The sequence below is a fragment of the Lichenostomus cassidix genome, chromosome Z (genome assembly GCF_008360975.1).
Source record: "Lichenostomus cassidix isolate B80296 chromosome Z, HeHo_3.0, whole genome shotgun sequence".
In the NCBI taxonomy this organism is placed as follows: Eukaryota; Metazoa; Chordata; class Aves; order Passeriformes; family Meliphagidae; genus Lichenostomus; species Lichenostomus cassidix.
The window spans coordinates 29,333,885-29,356,063 of NC_139511.1; the positions used below are offsets into that span (position 1 = coordinate 29,333,885).

Genomic DNA, 22,179 nt, shown 5'->3' on the forward strand with positions numbered 1-22,179 from the left:
CTTGCTCAGTATAAGAGCTGTTCCCCGTGCTGTTCCCCATGCTGTTCCCCAGCTGTCTGGCTCATTGCTGTTGAAACAGACATAAACAACACTGTATCTGCATTAGGCCAAACTTCTGACCCAATCCTTATCATTCAGGATGGAAGCATGAATAAGGGAGAATTTCTCTGGTGGCACAGTGCATCTTGCAAAGAGTTACTGACAATAGTTCTTCAAATAAGGAAATTTGGGATTATGTTTCTGAGAAAATAAAGGACTTAGAGGAAGTTGTCTGTCTGTTACACTGTCAGAGAAAGGTATCTATATGATTGTTTAAATGAGGGTACTGTTTGACGGATGCAGAACCTCTACCTGGTAAAAATTCATTTTTTTATAATCACAGAATCATGAAATTGTTGAATGGTTTGAGTCGGAAGGGACCTTAATCATCATCCAGTTCCAACCTCTCTGCCATGCTCAGGGACACTTCCCACTAGATCAGGCAGCTCAGAGCCCCATCCAACCTGGCCTTAAACACTTCCAGGGATGAAGCATCCATAGCTTCTCTGGGCAACCTGTTTCAGGGCTTCACCACATCTAAGGAAAGAGTTTCTTCCTAGTATCTAATCTAAACCCATCCTCTTTCAGTTCAAAAATATTGCCATTGTCCTGTCATTATGTGCCTGTATAAAAAGTTCCTCTCCCTCCTTTTATAAGCCTCCTTAAGGTATGGAAGTTTGCAATGAAGTCTCCCTGGAGCCTTCTCTTCTCCTGGCTGAACAACCCCAGCAATAATATATTTAATGAACATGTATCTAGAGAGTCTAGTATATTAATATAAGCATATCAATGTGTGCATAATATGTCTAATGTGTTTATAGGTGGAACTGTTTCTAAGCAATGACGTAGGTAATTAGGGAAAAGAAAAAGAGTAGTAAATTTCTGAGTTGCCAGCAAATGAGCTAATGCCCTGTTTTCATTGGTCACTGTCTCTTTTGGAGCACAGAATTGTTCCCAGAGGTAGATGGGGATTGCCTTTTCCCTGCTGTTGTGAAAACTACTGTAAAAGCATTAAAAAAGTCTAAGGTGTCCTCTGGTATAATTCCAAGGTGATGTCATTCATGAGTAGTATGCATACAGCCTGAGCTACAGCCAAAGGGGTTTTTCCTGTGATAATGTTGGCTATCTGGACTTTGCTGATTTGGCTGAGTACTGAGTGGCCAAGTCTCTTACAAATGCACTGAATCCTTGAGTAATATGGCAAGGAGTTGGGTCTGCAGAAAAGGAGAACAGGAATACTTGAAGGAACATTATTTGACCTCAGTCAAGACTCTGGATTGCAGCTTTCCGAGTGGAGTGGTGGACTACCTTTGAGATTAGCATCAGAAAGTCCTGCTTTGGGCAGAGCATCTGGATTGTGAACTTATTTTCCTGTGGTTTTCTTTTTTCTGGCTGTAATCCCAGCTAGCATGCATTTGAAAGATGTTTTCTGCAGAATCAGAGAAGATGGATAAAGCTGTAGAAAGGAGCTGTATTTTCCTTTCCTTTCCTTTCCTTTCCTTTCCTTTCCTTTCCTTTCCTTTCCTTTCCTTTCCTTTCCTTTCCTTTCCTTTCCTTTCCTTTCCTTTCCTTTCCTTTCCTTTCCTTTCCCTTCCTTCCCCTTCCCTTTCCCTTTCCCTTTCCTTTCCCTTTCCTTTCCTTTCCTTTCCTTTCCTTTCCTTTCCTTTCCTTTCCTTTCCTTTCCTTTCCTTTCCTTTCCTTTCCTTTCCTTCTTTCCTTTCCTTTCCTTTCCTTTCCTTTCCTTTCCTTTCCTTTCCTTTCCTTTCCTTTCCTTTCCTTTCCTTTCCTTTCCTTTCCTTTCCTTTCCTTTCCTTTCCTTTCCTTTCCTTTCCTTTCCTTTCCTTTCCTTTCCTTCTTTCTTTTTTCCCTGTAAATTGGAGAGTTCCATAAAAGAGAGATTATCTTGTCCTGACAAAGAGATGGATTTGATGATACACAAAACTCTGTCTTCTAGTCCTGTTGATTGGTGGCTGGAAATTTGAAACAAATTTTGAAAGAATTAAAAAAGAACTGGATTATTTCCTTCATTACTTGATTATTTAGAAAGTATCTTCATTTCTTTGCTAACTCCACTAAAAGCAAAGATGCAGAAAAGAAGAAAACTGAAACAGACATTCTGTCTGGTATGTATACAAGCACAAGTAGTTGTTAGCAGCTATGAATTAAATCCAAGACAGTTTAAGTTTTAGAAAGCTCATACTGATATTTGCTCATTTCTCACATAAGAGAGCGAGAAATGAGCAATTAGTTCAAGTGACTGAGTAGGAACAGATTATTTATGCAGAATACAAGTTTGAAAGTGTGTGTCTTAGGTTATGAACCCTCAGTCACAGTTATTCCTTAGTGCAGCTGTGGGATGTTAGGGAAGCAAGCCAGGGAATCACAGCTTAATCTGTGAGTTCCTATGGCTCTTGGTGAGGCTGACAGAAAGGATGGACTCATCATGTTTGTTGTTTTTGACTTTTTGCCTCAGCTTTCCAACCCCTAATCTTTCCAACATCTAAGTGTGATGAATGCACTCTCTTGTTTAGGGCTTCAGGAAATGTGGGAGCTATGGCAGGGCTTGAAAACAATGATGACAGATACCACAGATGTGCTCCAGCCAGCATTAACTTTTAAATCCAATCGGTTAAACTGGGACACAAATGCCCTCAGCCTAGCATGGCAGATGGGTACAGAAATTACTTAGGGAGAGGGAAGTATGAATTACTCAGAAATGAGATTTTTTTCCATTAAAATGTATGATGCATTTTCGTTTCTAAATGAATTTTTAGGAAGGACATCTGAACATGACATTTTGAAATAACTGGACCACCAGTTGTCTGAGCTTCTACCCAGTATTAAAGTCCAGTGTCTGGCAGTGAAAATGGATGGAAAGAACATAAAGAGCATAACTGGGGTATACTCCAGCTTCCTCCTACCTCAGGAGATGAGCGTGCAACTTGTTTTCTGATCTGATCTGATCTGGTTTTGATCTTAACAGTAATGCCTCACAGAGCTTCTGGGCCCTATCACAGCTGTCCCTGGGGAGAGTTGCCACACTTGGCCAACACAGGCAAGACTGCTAATAGACCTTCAGCCCCTTTGTCTGGCAGGTGAGGCTGTGGATAGCTAATATCCCTCTTACCTTGCTAATATCAAGTACTATAAGCTCATCATGCTGCTGTATCCATCTTGTTTCCAGTGTTCTTGGGTGGAATACTGCCTTCTATAAACATTTTTTTATGTTTATGTGCATACATCAGCAGTGAAACCAAATTGCTCTCTTTGTGTAATAATGCATAATTAGTTACTTACATAATGATTTCTACCACTGTGGTAGAGCCCAGTCCTGAGGAATCCCCAATCCATGCTTGGAAATTAACACTCTACCTGTCTGAGACAATGTCCATAGTCTGGCTTCCAGAAAATCTCACACGTGTTTTAGGCAGTCAACATTGTTAAACCCCTGTTGAAAAGTAGCAGAAGCTCAGAGATATCCTCACAATGGGGAGGGCTTAAACCAAAAAGGATGGGAGCATGGTCCAAATGGCTTGACTTCAAGATAGAATTTAGGTTTGAAATTAGTCCATACTTGAGATGGAGCATGAACTGCTTCAGTAGGTTTTGTATACTCAGTTCTCTGAGTGAAAGGGGGAAGTGTCTCTGACCCATCTTGTCTTTAGCCAGCCTTATGTGCTGCTCATATGCTATGTAGCACATGGTGTATAGCACATGGATTATGTGCAATAAAGCAGAAATTTAGTTATATTAATAAGGATTTCTGCCCTTCAAATGGAGCATGAAATCTGCATGAAAAGTATGGAAAAGTGGAAAATGAAAATTCTAATCTGGAAGAATTAAGAATGTCTCTACAATTGTAATTGTCTTTGTTGGGTGCTATGTAAAGATGGTGACACAGTGCATGACTGTTTGTTTACACTTCTAGGAACCTCAACTCTCCCATTGCATAAGAACAAGTTAACTGTTTCCTTAATAAACAGATGTTCAGTATTTTATCTCTGATGTGCCTTACAATGTATGTTTTCAAGCTCATTTACTATGCAATATTGAAATTCTGATGGCAATATAATGAATATCCTCATCTGAGGGTTGAATTCTCTGTTGCTATTACTATTACACTCACTAACATAGTTAGCGAAGCACAGCTGCTTCTGATATTTAACAGGATGGAGGGCAGAGTTGTGGGGTTTTTTTTTTGTTTGCAAGGTGTGAATGCAGAAGGGCCATTATGTGATTAAAGCTTTTCATGGCAGAAGAATATTAACAACTTGTTGCATCAGTGAGCCTCAATGGCACAGTGAGAAATGCTCAGGACTTCTTGTGACTTTGCAGGCAATATACAAAAATGGCAAAATCTGGGTTTGAGGTTTGTTCCTGCAGGCAGCATATCACACAACAGGAGAATGTGCAGTCCTTGCTCTGTTTGAGTCCCTTCTGTCTCTGGGTGTGTGCCATTAATTCTTCCCATATTTCTCACTGTGCCATTTAATGCTCTCAGTGACTAAGCACTAAGATTCTCTGCAGTATTTGGAATTGTCCAAAGAATTGCAGAAGGGTTTGGGTTGGAAGGCACCTTAAAGATCATCAAGGTCCAACCTTCCCTCCCCCCTCAAGGGCTGGGACACCTTCCACTAGACCAGGTTGCTCAAAGCCCCTTCTAACCTGACATTGAATACTGTCAGGGATGGGGCATCCACAGCTTCTCTGGACAACCTCTGCCAGCCCCTCACCACCCTCCCAGAACAGAATTTCTACCTCATCTCTAATGTAAACCTGCTCTCCTTCCATTTAAACTCATTCCACCTTGTCCTATCATTCCATGGCCCTGTATATGTCCCTTTCCAGCCTTCTTGCAGTCCCTTTTCAGTACTAAAAGGATGCTCCAAGTGTCCCTGAAGCCTTCTCTTCTCGGGGCTGAAGAACTCCAACTGTCCCAGCCTGTCTTCATAGGAGAGGTTCTTTAGCCCTTGTTTCTCCTCTTTGTGTCTCTCCTCTGGATTCGCTCCAGCAGGTCCATGTCCTTCTCATGCTGGGGACCCCAGAGCTGGACACAGCACACTATGTCCCTGGAAAACCATGAAAATTATTCAGTTCCTTGTGGATATTTAAGATGTAATTTTCTGGTCCTCCATGGGTCACGGTACATGATGCTGTAACTTACTTTTTTAAGGAATGTAGAAACATTTGGATTGCTGGTAACAGGAGTAGTCCTAAGTTAATGTCTTTATTTTTCCAGTGGGAAAGGGTTCTCATATGGAATGCACTCCCCGCGCCCCTTTTTTTTTCCTCTTTTCTGTATTTTTAAATCTGATTGCTGAACTTACTTCTAGCACTAAATCACTAAATCAGACAAAAAGGCAATCAGGATTCATAGCTGCAGTCCTAGAATTTTATGTCAGATAATCAAGATGCGACATAATATAATTATTTAATTTTAATATTTTATTAGCATATCTCCTTATGTAACTGGTGCATATCTACTAAAATCCTGTTTTAGAGCAGGAAAAATAGCAGAATGTGAATTGTTTCTGTTCTTCAGCGGTATCAGAGCATTGAAATTAAACTCCCAGTTCAGGAGCGCAAACTTAAATTTGATAAAACTTGGTTGCTATAAAATAGTTTCACACACTGTTAGCTAAACTCTTCAGCGTTACATGGTGTTTCATTCTTGTATAACTTCAGATGCAGATATTGCCAAGGGCTTTAAAAATCCCTATACAAAGGATTGAAATTTAAAATGCCTGAAAATGTAATTTTGATAGTGCAATTTGCCTTGTGAAGAAGAAATATATAGTGCTTTGTCATTGGAGACTATTGGCAACTGAAAAAAGTGTAGAAATTTTATTATTTGCATGCCAAAATATGAAAGATTTCAAAGAAAATATTTTCCTCAGCAATGAATCATGTTTTGTAATTCAAAAGATCTTACGATGAACATGAAGATTCTGTCTGATCTCTTCCCTTTTAAATCATTGATATTAAACCAGTGCTGTACATTTTTATCCAGCCCTTGTGATCTAATGAAAATGAGTCTACTGTTCAGTGTTGGGGCCTTAAAATAGATTTTCAGAGGTCTGTATGTATTGCACAGATGGGGAGGTATCATTAACTGAACTTTTCTGCTTCTACAGTGGATTTTTATAACTCAGGATAAAAAAAAAACCCAAAATGAAAAATATCTTGCCTAGTTTAGTTCAGTGCAGATTCTCTTTGTGGCACAGACAGAAGTGTTTACAACTGGGTCACAGGTCCTCTGGCTATGAGAAAGCAAAAGACTTGGCTATGACACTCCCAGTGTGATTCTTTGCAAGACAGGGATTGCATTGTGCCTTCCATGAGGTGAAATGGATGAGTGGGATGAGAGGGAACAGTCGTAACAGCACTAACGGTGAAAACTGATAACAATTGCACTCTTTGCAGCATTTAAATCTCAGGCTGTTCTGGAAGAAGAACAGTGCAAGGGCAACATCCTTTGGTGTTCTGCTCTCATTTGATAACATTGGTTATCGAGGACAGACTGTAGGAAGTCCAGGCAGATTTGGAACAAAGAAACACATTTGCATTTTGATTCAAGAGCATTTTAACTGTGCAGATCATTTTCATATTGATATTGAGAGGCTTTCTAGTGGATACAGTGATTTGACCTGGACTAGACTTCTGACCTTCTGCCAGAACTTGTAGCCCCCAGCCAGCTGTATGCAAGGATGTCCTGACTGGCCTATGTTGCCTCTGAGTCAGATTCTGGAGTTTCTGTTACCAGTTTTCTCCATAGCTTTGAGTACAGATTTCTAGCATCAAACTTGTTTCCAGACTGCAGCCCTTTGCAATTTAACTAAATCACCCACTTCTCTAGCACTTTCAACCTTAGGAAATTCCTGACAAAATTTAATTTTCTGGTTTGTGTCTCCAAAAACATTCCCTTGTCTGTAAGGCAGTAACTGTTTTTTGTGAAATGATGAACAAACTGGTCTACTCCAGTAGGAGGAAACACAATCAGAAAGTAAAAACTCATAAAGTTATCTGGGTATGCCCAAGTTTAGCAGTCTGTCTTGGAAACTGAGAGAGAAGTGATGCCTTCCCAGGTGTGCTTTTCAGCACAGAACAGGGATTGATGTTCCTGCCCAGGACCTCCAAGGCCATTATTAAACATAGTTATCTTCAGAGTGATTTCAGAGAGTCTGTTCCTTCCTAAACTAGGAAGTTTCATCTTTATATTTCCTTAGAAGTCCAAGGATATGCAACATATCTTGGTCTTAGTGAATCCAGCCATGTAGATCTATAGAGTTCTGTAGGTGGTCTGAATGAAAATGTGTGTGCCAGGCCTTATCTCTTGGAATTAAACTAACAGAACTTCCCTGATGGTAGAACCTGCATGCATTACTTCCTGTGCTGTAGCTGCAGGCCATTTTTTAAAATTCATAGTGGGAAGGCACCTTTAGCAAACCATTTGATTTCTGAAGAAAACTGGCATCGTTTTCATCTGCTTCCATAATAGTTAGAGGTTCAATTATTCAGTAGAACCCAGCAGGTGCTGACTACCCCACTAGTACATTTGGGGCTCATTAGTCTGCTTCTCTGTGCAGCTCTGCCTTGCTGTAACTTGATTTCTGTGTTTTGCGCTAGTCCAAACCTACACCAGTAGATGTCACTTTGGATACTTGCTAACGAAATCCCACTGGGTGATGCTTCTGAAGTTACTGAAATGTCTCTTGAAATGCAGCCTATTTTGCTGTTACTCACTGACTAGGGTGCCGTGTATAGTCATTCAGCTGAAATCCTCACTTAAACGGCTTTTGTCTTACGGGGTGACAAGACCTGTGCACATTGCTGACATGGTACTGAGAGGTTCAAATGCTCAGGACTGGGTGCAAAATGACCCCAAACATATGACATACAGTTATTGGTGCTGCAATTTAACTAGAAAGGGTATCTGAATGGAGTCTCAAACCTAGCTGGGTATGACTCATTGGAACCCTAAGCATTTGGCTCATGTATATGGAAAGACACAAAATATGCGCCTCAGCAAATGGTCATTTGCAAATTCTTTACCAGTACCAGTGCAACAGTGCAACAGTGCATTCACCTCTGAAATACCAGTTAGCTCTGTTTGTGACATTTTGATGCTTCTTTGTGATTGTAAATGTGGCTGAATCTTATTCACATCAGCCAGTAAGACCCAGCTGCACAGTGAAAGGGCTTTTTCACAAGAGATCGCCAAAATCTATTTTTAAAATTATTATTAATTAGTTTAATTATTTATATTCTATATATGTCAATTATATAGATTATATAAGGTTAATTATATAGATTATATAAAGTATAATATAATACATTCTATATTAAATAGTAATTATTAATTTAATTAATAATGGGGTTATTATGCATTTTTATTTAGCATTATTGTGTGTGTTCTACAGGTGAGGAAATTGGGCAATTTGCCCAAAATCATGCAGCAGTTGAGTAAGGAATCACATTTCTGAGCTGAAGGTCTAGAGATGTAGTCTAACTGTTGGGGTTCCTTCTCCTCCTGAAAACATGGATACCTTCACAGGGAGCAGATAGAAGAACTTAGAAAAGAAGACCATCCCAGTGTCTGTATAACCCATGTTCCCATTGCCACTGGTTGCTAGAATTTGTTGCCATCCCCAATCCTGTCCACTTAGAATTCCTTTAGCCAGTAGATCTAAGACTAGACAGAATCTTTTCTTGGCTGAATCCCAGCAAGGGAAAACATCAAAAAGCAGAGGAGCTTATTTGCTGCTCTGCTGCTTTGGGAAGTAAAATATTGTTTCCTTGATGGAAAAAAACTTAGTCAGGATGGTATAAAATGTGAGTAATTGGCTGGAGGAGCTCTGAGCTTTTTCCAACATAGTCACTTCAAATCTTTTAGTTCATCTTATCTTTAAAAGTAGATAGCTCTGTTCTTTGGATCCTTCTGGATCATACTACTTGTGTCAGCCTCAAAATGCAGATAATTACAAGAGAGTAATTTGATCAGTACTACTGCCTCTAATAAGTATAGCTACGCCTTTTTTTTTCAAGTAACTTTCTTTTTCCTGGCTCACAAATCAGATGCAAGAGGAAGGGCTTGTAGAGTTGTTGATTTTTTTAATGTCAAGCTAATTCAAGGACTGTGAGGGTCACCAAACAGGATTTAGAGGTCTATTCCATTTTTGCTGCAGCCAAAGAGCTCCCATTACTGCTTCAAATCAGGCAATAGCCACATTATGTCTCTTCTGTTGGCAGTTTGTTATCTGAGTCCTAAGCCATCAGATAACTCACCAGGAATTAATGAGACCAGTGGAATTATGCCTGCTTGAGAATGCAGCCTGGCACCTTCATGGCTCAGCTAATGGATGCATCATTCTTTTTGGATGAAAATCATCAGAGCCAGGCTCAGCTTTTGAAATGCTGGTGCTTCCTTAGAGCAAGATGTGGCTTTGTCCTGGCATTGCCATGAAGTTCTGCATCTGTTCTGGCAGTGCTTTCAATTTCACCAGCCTGGGATTTAAGACTGTCAGAGAGAATTAGTCAGCCCATGCCTGAAAGAAGAAGGGCTCATCCAAGGCCGGGTCTAAGTTCATGCATGGGACAGAGTGATAAAATTTGAACCATGCTTTGCTTATCCTGGCTGTGTAGCCTTGCCTGCTGTGTGTCTTCATCCCCCATGGGTCCTTGTTGCTTATGGTTTAGGAGGGAAAAGAAAGGACAGCTTGCATGCCCCATTCATGGTGACTGACAATTCATATGGCCCTCCTGAAGGTCTTGAGAGTTCTCTTCCTGCCTCACTGGCCATTTTTGAGGCACTCATGAATAGAGCTGACTAAATCTTACCAGACTCCAGTGCAAAGTGCCCTCTCCAGGGCTCCAGGCCCAGGACAATCCTCTCGCTGATGCAGAAGGAAGGCTGTGGCCTTCCTTTGACCATGTGAGAGTTTGGGGAAGACAGACTGGCTGCTGTTGGGAGAGAAGCAGGGAATTTTGGGGAAACATTTGCTCTTTCATTGTTTCTATTGTCTATGGTTTTCTAGAGTTCTCTTCTTTTCCCTTCAGTACAGCCTTGAATCCTGTCTCTATGTCTGCTCCTGTTGGAAAGCACAGACTCAGGTTATTAATTTGAGAGGAAGACTTCACTGAGGAATATTTTTTCTTGGTTAGGATGGAGGGAGGAAGAATGCAGCCTTTCAGCTCCAGGCCACCACATTAAATTGTCCCATCATTTCCTGAAACTGTTGGCATGGTCTTCACAAGACTATCAGCCTAAACCAGATATTGTGGAGTATGTACCGTGCTTTTGTGCTCTTGGTCCCAAGCCAGACCTCCCAGCAGCCCCTTAGAAATTTAGGATCATAACAGGGTTGAGCTTACTTTTAAAACTTGCACCATATAGTTCTGTAGTATCTCACTATTAATTTTACAGCTGCTGGATTATTTCTGTCATGCTCAGTTATAGGGATGTAAATTCGGTCTCCTTGTTTAGCAGGCTGACTGTAAATTAGAGGAATTATTCTTGAGCCAGTGATGAAAACAGAAATAGTCCAAGGCCTGATGTGAGAAACTCAGCTAATAAACTGTCCCTTGGATAATACAGAAAGCACAGTGGGGTTTCTAGGTGTTTCTTAATCAGGATTTGCATGCCTGATTGAAGATCTATTCCAGCTGCTGCCAAGTTGTTTTGGGGATAGAGGCATCCCAGTGTACCTTTCTTGAAAATCCCTCAACTGTTCTCTCATATTCTGAAGTTTCTGATGAATCCCTGGATGTTGACTTGTGGGTGGTGCTGAAAGTATTTATTTCTTCTGTTTAATGATTTGCTAAGAGGCTATAGGAAGAACCTACTAATTTAAACCATAAACCTGGCCTGAAAAGGGAAAAGCAGATTTCACCATGGAACAAAATTTGACAACAGCACATTGCTTTCCTTTGCAACAACCTGTAAAAAATATAGCATATATTTTTACACTACCCCACATTTAAAGTATTTTTTCCTCCTCCAAGATGTTTGCTAGGGAAGGATATTCTGCAAAGAGAAACAAATGGAAAACACTGATACACTTTTGGATGAATATCCACTTTTCTGTCATTCAGACTGGGTGTCTGGGAAGTGGTTTAAGGCAATTTTGTGATGCCATATGCTTTAGGTGTGGATTTGGAGGTGGAGAAAGGTAGGGGGTGCTTCAGGGCTTCCCTTTGAAAGTAGTGGGAGAATGTCAAATAAGGAGCTGGCAAGCTATGCCTAAAGATAAGGATATCCCTGTTCCTGCAGAGCATCTGACACTATGAAGGAAGGAACAGGGCTCCAACTGGTTCAGGATTATTCTGAAAGCTCTTTCCCTTGACAGGTGTGTGCTCTCCCTTGTTTAAGCTTCAATTTTCTCAGAGATTTAGCACTCGACCTTGTTTGACAGGCCTGGTGAGTGTCAAGGAGAAAGGCCTCTCACACTACTCATAATCTGCCTCTCATTCTGACATGTCACACTGGAGCCTGTGTGAAAGGAATTTTGTGTCCTCTGGGCCATTCCAGAAACTGGAGTCACAGTTCTGATCATCAATTTTTTTTTTTTACAAGAATCTGTGAGTGAATTTGTTTGGCAGAAACCATTACAGTGATAGGGCAAAAGAAATCACAGATTATGAGGGAACTCAACAGACCAACATTTGTATTGATTTTTCTCTTATGCCTTCTGGCTGTTCACCAGCTCAGCTTCTTATCTCTTCTTGGCTCACAAATGCAAAATCAGATTTTGAAACAAACAAGATTGTGTTCCTTTGCTTCTACTGACTGGTTCTGGGTTTCCAACAGGCAACTTCTTACTGCAAAATGCAGCTATTTCTCAAGGGCAAACCTGGGACTTTTGAATACTGAGAGCACTTACAGAGGCATCAGGAAAAGGACAGAAGGCAGGCCTTAGATTCTGCACTCCCTCACTTTGTCATAACTGGGAACTAACCTGTCTAAAGTCTTTGTTTCTTACATTCAATGTAATGATCCACTTGAAAGCATCTGTGTTAGAGGTGCCACATAAGAGGTAATGAGCACATACCTGACATTAACATGGAGCTTGAACCCACTAAAATAAATTAAATCTGCTTAAGACAATTATGAAACCATACCTTTGATAAAACTTCTTTGGTGAAAGGTTGTAAGCTCAGTGGCATTATGTTTTTTAAGAAGTCTCACCACCTGGGGAGTTTTGAGACCACTTGTTTTCCACTCCCTTATGTTTTCCCTGTATTATTTATACATGTTATTGAGGCAGACAAAACCAGTATTTGAAATCCTGGTAGGAGATGATAGTGTGAAGCTCCTCCTTGTCTAATTCTACTACATGTATCTTGGCAAATGTCACAACCACAGAGCAGTGTAAATAACAGCACTGGCATAACTACAGTAACTCTATGAAAGACCATCTGTGATTTGTCATCTGCTTTTAGTAAGAATGCCCAGAAATGAAAAAAGCATACCTCAAGTTTAGTGAAGTTATTTATTTGGCTGACATGGACTGTTTACCTCTAGTTCTGGAAAGTAGCTTAGCAACAAATTTGACTTTTTGGTTCAAAATCTAAATGTAAAAATTCTTCAGTTTCACCCAAATCTGATGCAATATGGAGTTGAGGAACCAGCTATTGATTGACAGAGGGTAGGGGTAGATGAGATGCAGAGAGACCACTGCAAGTGCTTTGTCTGTCCTGATAGCACTAAACAGCATGAAATCCATTCTGCTACCTCATCCATACACCCTGCAAGATTTTAACAAAAAATGTAACTCTTCTTTTTTAGGAGAATTTCTTGACATTTGCTCAGTGATGACTCAGAAGCAATGCGATAAGCTCTCACTGTTGTGCACATATACCTTTGTACACAATTCTGACCAAAAAATCTAAAATAAAAAGTTCAAAGCTCAGCTCTAGGTAAGTACAGCTTGGAAGGTGTTTGTTAAAATCCCCACAGGACAAAACTATGGCTCTTCCCAGTGCAGTTATCTTCCAACAGCATTGCACAGTGCCTGTTTGCCGAGTCATCTGTAATCAGAGCATCATGATTGTGAAGTAAGGAAGTTGCTTAAAAGATACTAAAAATGTCACAGCTCCTCTAATTAAAATCAAGCCTGAAAGCTCTGAAGTGTTGGCTAAGTGGAGTAATAGTTATTAAAGCACCTGGGTCTTGCTAGGAGATGCCAGGTCTCCCTGACTTTACTGTTCTCAAGGGCACAGTGAACAACTTCACAATGTGAATGAAAAATCAAACTGGAAGCTGCACAGCAGGATGCCTGTGAAATAGACTAATTTATAAGTTGGTGCAGAGCTAACAGGAGGCTATGTTGGACTGTTTTATCATGGTTTTGATAACAAAACACAACACAGTTATCACAAGTCTAATTAAATAGGATAATCTATGCACTTTCTATCAATTATGCTTTTTAATGCAGCTCAGCTCCTTTAAAAACCTCCAGTCTTGCATTTAATATGGTCCTAATCACAGTGGTTAAAACCTCTGGTGGTTTCTGGTTTACAAAAGTAGAAACTTAACGGCAAGAACCTAATTTGTAGTTATGTGTGAAAATTCAAGAGTTGCAGTGGCTTTATAATTTGAGAAATGCAGTAAATTCCACCGCAGTAAACAGCCTCAGGCTTTCCAAAACAGAAGTTATGGTGGCTGTGACAGGATGAAAGGTGAAGTAACTTTTATGTAACATTCACCTCCAGTGTAGCCTGGAGAAGAGGTTCCCTGGGAGTGTAAAACCAGTGTGTGGATGTGGCAGGTGGGGATATGGTTTAGAGATGAGCACAGTGGTGCTAGGTAAATGGTTGGACTTGTTTGCCTAGGAGGTCTTTTCCAGCCTTAATGACTCTGTGATTCTGTGATCTCAGACTGGCCTCTGTTTCCATCTCTTGTCTGAGATAAGGGTGTAAGATGTTTGATGAGATCTCCACAGTCCTGCAGGGGCAGCCAGCATATACTTCTTGTCAAGGTTACCCCTGTCCTGTGGGCACTACTAGAGAGCTGGGAGTGTGGTCTAGGTGCATGACAGGGCTTGGCTTACAGATTGGTGACTTCCTCCATCCTACTTGAACAACTGGTTTATGATGCTGCAGGTCTTTCTCTGGCTCCTTTACTCAGCTGGTTGCCCTGAGCTGGGAGGCAGAACATTTTAGGAAGATGATACTACAATGAAGAGGAAAACACCGTGATAGAGAAGTGTTTTTAATCATTCTGGTATAGACTGCTATCCTAATAATGACGACAGAACTTAAATCTGTCATGACTCCTATCCTTTGTGCTGCACCATTCATTTAAGAAGACATCCTACTGTGGGGACTATCACAGAGCATAGCAAGAACAGGTACAAGCTTCTTTTATGACCTTTATCAAATTTGGATTCCACGCCACCCCCAGAGTAGGAAAAAAAAATAAAAGAATGCCAATTAATTCAAAATCACAGTAGGTTGCTGATTATAAGCTTAAAAAAGATAATAAATGCCTGGATATTTTTCCACTTAGAAAAACCAACCCAAAATGTTATCTACAATTCAAAGTAACTGACAGTTTTATTTATAATTTTATTTAGAAACTGCAGAGAAATGTCCTACAGTATTTAACTTGTTTAAAGGCAAATTTGTAGATCAATACATGAGCAATTGTATTGTTATGCTAATCCAAATATCTATTGTCTTCTCCACTTAAAGGCTGTTTTTCCCCTGAATGTTGAATCTGTAAGAACTGGTATGCTCTATTTCTTTGTTCTGGACCAGTGCATTCTTTGGGAAAAAGTGTAGGGTTGTTTTGCCATGTATATTGCACATAGTGCAAGGGAGGAAGCTTTGCAATGCTTTCTGTGTGGATAGTTAACTTGTTGGTTAATGTGTGCATGGAATGGCTGTTTATGATATCAGCCTTTTTGCTCCATGACTGCTTTTCACACAGCCTCTAGGTGATTTTTCTTTCTTTAAAGAGTATCACCAAGTGTCAACTGATAATAAAATGTCATAACCTGATATTATATGTAATATCTTATTACATGATTGGAGATGTCCACTCTATATTAAATAGAGTTGGCAATATTTTCTCCGTCCTTCAACTCTTCAAGTCCTGAAAAATTTTGCTTAACTTGTGTCATTAACTCATGCAACAAACTTCAATGAGTGTGCAAATTGTGGTAGGTCTCTGCCATTTGTTTCAGAAGCTAACTGTGCCGCTGCCAGGCATAGGGAAATTCTAAAGCCTTATCTTGACAGATAAGTAGGAATCTATCTCAATACCTAAGGGTGGATCCGTCTCAGATTCAACTGATTATGGCCTAAATATGTTTGCAAAGCTAAGTTTAAATATTTGGTGGGTGGCTTTAGAAAGTTCAAAACAATAATGGGCTAACTTAGCTAGAAGATCATATTTAACTAGGAAAACATAATTAATAATTTAAAGAACTGTTGAAGAAATTTTTTCATATGCATGCCCACATTATACAAAAAATCCTGACAATCTTGGAGGGAATAAAATTTCAGCATTAAAAATAAAAAATACACTGGTATGAAGAAAATGTGGAAGAAAAATACCATCAAGATTATGAAATGTATCAGAATTTGTAAAGGAAGAAAAAGAGCAGAATCAGAACTCTAGAACTGGCAGAATTAAAGGCAAGAAGATGTTTATTCAAAAAAAACCCCAAAAAACCCACCAAACCAAACCAAAATCAAACCAAACCAAACAAAACCCCCCAAAAAACAGTTCCAAAAAGGAATAGTTCCAATGAGATAATTTGGTTACTAAATGAATTTTGCACAACCGTTAGTAATGCCTGAAGCTTTTTTCTAGGTGGAGAAGACACAAACAATGCAAATGAGATGAAAATTTTAAAAAGTCATTCACAGCCAAAGATGATGCTAGATAACAGCATTGATGTGAACAGAGGAAACTTGGATGACTAAGACTGTGGAAACTAGATATCAGGCCAGCTGGGTGGGTATCTCAGGAAAAGAAATAAAAATACATAGAGTCTGTAAGCCTGCATTTGATATGAGGTTGATATGAGGTTGGAAGAATTAATTCTTGTATGAGGTTAGAGGTTTGGTTCATAATATAATAGAACATTCTTAGGCTTGGTGTATTATCTCTTCCGAATTGTTAGCCTGAAATACTTACTAAAGGAATAAAGCTTTTGCCAACAGAATCCTTGTCATATAGGTAGCTTTTAAGTCTTGTGGATGATTAACCCTTGCCCCTAGACCTAATGAATGTTTTCATTAAGGAGATAGACAGTTGTGTATAGAAAGACCAGAAAATGGTCTTTTCTGCAAGACACATTAAGAGCAATTATGTCCCATGGAAAATTCATGTGAATCATCATGTGACATAACAATGGCTGTGGATTTCATTTCAGCTGTCAAGCCTGTGGTTCAGTGATGGAAATAAATACAGATCCAATTCTTTCAAAAATTGCAGCTTTACTGAGAACCATTGTTGAATCTCATTAAAATTATATATTGCTTTAAAAGGCAAGAAAAAGGGGAAAAAGGCATTTAATGATAAAAATGTTTCCCACAGTTGGAAATTGCTTTGCATTCTCTCGCACAAATAAAGGAAAGAATGAAACACTTAATTATGTTTTGGATGATGTTAGGATAGGAGCACAGCTCTGCTTGTTAATGACTTCCCTTCACTTAGCTATCCCTAAGCTATTGATGCTACCAGAATTGAATCACCAACCTTTCTGAAATATGAATGGGTTTCCCTTTTCCTGGTATAAGTGAGGAAAGGGAAGGGAGTAAAAGCTTGCAGTCTCCTTGGACTAAATCCTTCGCTTCTCTCAGAGGAACAGACAGGTGCAGGATGAATTTTAGACAAATTTAAACTGACTGCCTAAAGAATATCTCTGCTCTGGTCACAGAAGCATTAGAGATCTAAAACAAAATCACTGTTCAGCAAAAGGAATGTATACAGTGGGTAGCATTGAAAATCCCATCAACCCCTTGCCAGAGAAGAAAATGTTGCTGAAAACACTGATGTTGAAGACCCTTGAAGAAAAGAAATCAGTTCTAAAGAGATTTGATATAGCAACAGAAGAACCAAATGCTTGGGGCCTGATGATGCATCCCTGTCTCAGGAAACAGTTTTCTTTAACATTGAAGTAGCTCTTCAAATGAGGACGTGTTGACAGCAAGTAAAAAGATCAGTGTAAGTAGAATGTCTTGAAATTACTAAAACTGATCAGTTCAGGGCACTGAGGAAGAAAAAAATCTAGCATGGAATTTTTTTTTTTCAAAACAGCAAAAGTTCGAGGATTTTGTTAAAATCAAAGGTAAAGCAAACTACCATTGACTTCTGTGGTGTTAGGGAATGTAAAAAAAAATTGTTCATAGGAAGCTCAGGACAGCTGAGAAAAGACAAAGAACTTGGAGGCAAAATGAGTTCAGTGACATCATCAGGATGACACACCAATTTAGTGGCAAAGCTGGAAAAACTTCAGGTTCTTCAGATGTCTGCTGAACGGTGTGGCTTTTCAGCATGAATAGGCAATCCCACTGATTTCCAGTACAGTAAGAAGTGCAGAAATGTGATTGAGACAGTGTTCTTGTGGTGTGGAGAAAGGCAAAGCACTCATGTACAATAGACCCTGACAGACTAGGCAAAACAGACTGCCTTGTGCAAGTGCTCTAAAGAGATTAGCAGAATAATATTTGTGAAAATTATTCAATTTAATAGAGATGAGAAGAAGAAATAAGAGAGTCCCAAGACTGATCCCCTGCTCAGAGAAATCACTGAGAGACTTTAATTAATGTTAATTGGAATAGATTGATCTTTTTTGGAGTATCAAGTTACCTTGAAACCACTGTTGAAAATTCAGTCTTATATTAGAAAATATATTAAGAAATGAAAGTTTGTATGAAGATCAGAGGACACAAAGTAATAAATAAAATATGGCCCCAGTGTCTTTAATATTTATAAAATGTAAATTGGTAAAGCATATAGATGTGGTTACCTCAGAAAAGAGTAAGCCTAGCAATTCAAAGTAAGTACATCTGGAAAATTAGAAACTCATTTTTGACCTGTGTCTGTGTCTTCAGACCAGTGCTAAGTAAGCTCAGTAAAGTCTTACTATGACAACACTTAATTATAAAGAACAGCATGGTAAATGTATGGGATAGATTTATGTTTATTTGGTATGCATTTAGTGAAACATCAAAAACTTTCTTTTTTCTTACTAATTAGTCACTTCCAAAACATAGCAAAGAGCTGATGTGTTTCTGAGCTCTTTTTTTACCAATTGTAAAATACCAGTAGTCATGGCATGCACACACTGGAAAACATTTCAGTTTTGCCTACAAAAGAGACAGAGAAGACAAATGAGGAATTGCAAAGAATTGATTTCACTAAATATTGAAGAGCCACTGGATTTTTTAAAAAGCATTAAAAATTTAAAATACACAGAATGGAAAGATTGTGCACCAAACTGTTTCTCTAAGCATATGGTGCCGGAACTCTGCACTACACCTTTGCATGAGAGAAACCAGTTAGTAGGCACATCCTCCAGGACTCTGGATAGAAAGTATTGTCTGAATAAAAGCAGAACTCAGATTTCCATGTGTCTGTAGAGATAGCCCTGTGCATATATCTTTGAATATATGTAACGAACTATTAACAGACTATCTAACTGTGCTGCATTTTTTAGTGAACAAGTGCTCCTTCAGATGAAAGAGTGCTCACATCCACCCACAACACTCACTCTCCTGTTTTCTGGAATTTAATCTTAATGCAGTAGTTCAGTCTCTAGCTGTTGTTGAAAGAGCACCTGAGGGGCGATGCTGCAAAATGAAAGCTCAGAATAATGTATGACAATTGCACCCATCTCAACCAATTCTCAGAGATGCCCAGTAAGAGTGGGATTTGGGAAGTCACCCTAGCAGCTCACCAGAGGAGGAGGAGGGATGTAAGGCTTTGCAAGTCTTACGAAATCCTTGTCATAGTTTCAGGTGTGTTGCAGTGGTTCTGCGTGCAGGTTGTATCTGTTTTTAAGCATCATGAGTGAAGTCTTTAAATAGAATTGAAAATGAGAAATATAACAGGATTAAAAAAAAAAAATTATATCTGTTCACAGAGAAGAGCTAAATATGACAAACCAATACAAGCTTGGTTTGATGATGTACCTGTACTTCTGATGGTTGAAAGTAGTGGCTGCCAGAGACAGAATCCTTTAATATTACCCTAATTCTTGCAATCCTCCTCAGAGCAGCAACTTCTGTCTATCTAATTGCACCCTTGTTGTAAGATAGTATTTACAGTTTTTCTGTGCCATTGCATTCCTGCTACATATTTACAGCTGTGGTGGTTTTTTTTCTCCTTTCTTTTCTAAGTCCAGACCATGATTTATCTCTACTACATATAAAGAAGAGAGCAAGCCTGGGTTGTTAACACTGGTAACTGTGTCTCCCCTCCCCTCCTCTCCACTTTTGTTGGGCACAGAAGTCACTCTACCACAAATCCATATTTTCTACTTCAAATGTCCTCCTGATTAATCCTGACTTGAAGGTATATATCTGAGTCTTATGTCATACTGTAGGGCAGAAAGGGAAGAACCTGAATAGGGTCCATTGTTCAAACCACAGCACAACTGTTCTGCTCAAAGCCCAGCAGAAGACAATGTTATGATTTTAATCTTCTGCAGTGAGGGAAAAGGTTGCTGGGGGAGTGCCAGGACTGGAAAGAACTTGGGATGCTGGGATAAAACTATAAAATTTAATGTAATGGCTGGAAGACAAAGTTGCTGTAGTCTTCTAGATAGTACATAGCAAAAAATACTAAGGGGATGATACTTTTACATAGCATTTCTGCACTTGACTCTGACAACTATGGATTTTCACACACTCAGCCGAAGGATCCTTTTTTCAGTCTTATCCCCTCTCTTCTGCAAGAAGCATACATGTTGTTCAATTTCAGAGACTGTCTTAACACACAGCTATTGGCATCATTCCAATAGTCATAAAGTGACACCTGATGAAACCTCATTCTTGGAGCAAAATCTTAGTTCTCATTGGAAATTGAACGTTTTTTCCAAGGGTCTGACTAGCCAATGAGATTTAAATACCCTGCAGCCCTGCAAAGCTGAAGACCCACTAGCTCCCTTAAAGGAGATAGTCTGCAAGGGCCTCAGATTGTTGGGGTGCAGTGGTGGCAGACCAGAACCCCAAGAGAAGAGCTGCTGGGAGATGACTCTTACTGCACCGTGCTTCAGGATGTGCAAAGAAAAACATTCCATGCTCGTTCCTTGACCTTTTTCTGGAAGGAATTGTCCAGCTTAGCAGCATCACTGAAAAATGGCTGCAGATTACAGGGGGAAGCAGGGCTAGTTAGTGAGGTAAGGGGTCAAGCCTTGACATTGCTAGAGCTTATCTATTCCTATTGTACTTTCCCCTGATGAAATTATCATTTTGGGCAGGTAGCAAATATTATCATCCTGACTGGAAACCCATTAACTCTATGGTAGGTCTTTCATATTAGTCATCAGAGCTAGTGAAACTGATCTTTGGTTTGCTCAAAGTGATAGGCACTATTTTTAAAAAGAGCTAAGTGGCTGGCATGCAACAAAGGTCTTCTTTTAGGGAAATGAATATTCCAGGAAGACTATCTCACAGCTATTAACAGCTTTCATTAGCTGAACCCAAATTTATGCATGTTTCATTTTCTGCTGAAGGAATGGATTACGCCTAAGAGGAAAAGGAGGCAGGGGGGTGGGGTGGGCAGGGCAGGTCAGGGTAGGGAGGGAGGAGAGAGGGAAGGAGGGAGAAAATGGAAGAAGAACCTTGATGCTTTCTAGTTTTAATGTATCAGTCAGAATGAGAAAGGGTTATTAAGTACCTGTTTTTAAAAAAATTAAACAATTTCACAATGGGCACCTACAGATACCAGAGTGAGAAAGAGATGAAGTCAGGTGAGGAGACAGGCTTGGGAATATTTGGTATCATTATATGGATAACCAGGTTTGCCAATGAGGTTGCCTCAGCAAGCTTTAGCTATCTAACTGTTCCTTGTCTCCACCTGAGCTGGCAATCATTTCTCTGTTGGTACTCGACAGGGAGAAATGCATACCTCAGAGCATGATGACCCTAGGGCATGCCTTAGGATGGGATGTATTGCTGTCCACAGTGTATGCCTCTTCCCACTAAGAGCTTAGAACAGATGCTTAACTTGTAGCTATCAAACTATATGCAAGTGCTCACTCGTGAGGAGGCTCTTCTACCAGGTTCGTTGCAAAGTCTTTGTGTAGAGGAGTGCCCAACATAGGAGAACATCTTGCTAAATAATCAGCTTAGTTACTCTTAATCGTGGCTTTAAACCAGTTTTCAGTCCATTTCTCTCTCTGGAGGTGGAGATGGCTGAGTCTGGTAGAGGCCAGCCCCTGAATTCTTATCACTCACCCTGTTAGGCCCCTGCTGTCAGCACCTGCACATATGAACCCAATGCTTCCCAGACTTTTTCTCTTCTGTTTTAGAAATGCCCTAAATTTCTAAGGTGAGGTTCAGAGGATAATTGTTCTAGTATCTGGAGTTTTCTTTTTGTTTTGAATATGCTTTTCAGATTATATCAAAGCGGGAAAAGCCACAGGGCAAATTGGCAAAATATTGTTAATGTCTTCTAATTAAATTCATTGAAGCACATCATCTTTCTGCTTCCTATATTCTCTGTTGTCTGTGGTGTTTCTGTCTCTCCTCCAGCATGAGATGGCACCTCCTTCTGGAAGCCACAAACTTACTCTGATGGAGTTAGTGCCCCAGTAAAGTCACTTTCCAAACACAAGCCCGAATAGCCAGGCAAATAATATTTTCACACAGCATTGCTGAATAATAATGTAGAGTCCTCAGGCTTGCAGTGGCTGCACTGGGAAGCAGGTGAGGGGTGGAATATTGATGGACAGTCTAGAGGGCAATCAGGTGCTTTTAGAGGCAGCTACAATCATGCTATGTCAGTGAACTGTCCTTGTTTTCAGACAATCAGAGACTGTGTGTCTTTAAGGCTTATGTTTTTTTTTTCTCCTGACACACAGGTGGGAGGAGCTAGTTACTTTCTGGGGTGAGAATGAAGTCAAACAAGAGCAGGAACTGGGGCTGAGGGACCTGCCACATTGGGAAAGTGACAGGCAAGCT

At 39.8% G+C, this 22,179-nt stretch overlaps 1 protein-coding gene across 3 annotated transcripts in view; it reads left to right on the top strand.

Annotated features, from left to right (window-relative positions):
* CPLX1 (complexin 1) overlaps nucleotides 1-22,179 on the top strand; it is a 107,159-nt gene that overhangs the window by 63,735 nt on the left and 21,245 nt on the right. The gene's annotated exons all lie outside the window — the stretch shown is intronic.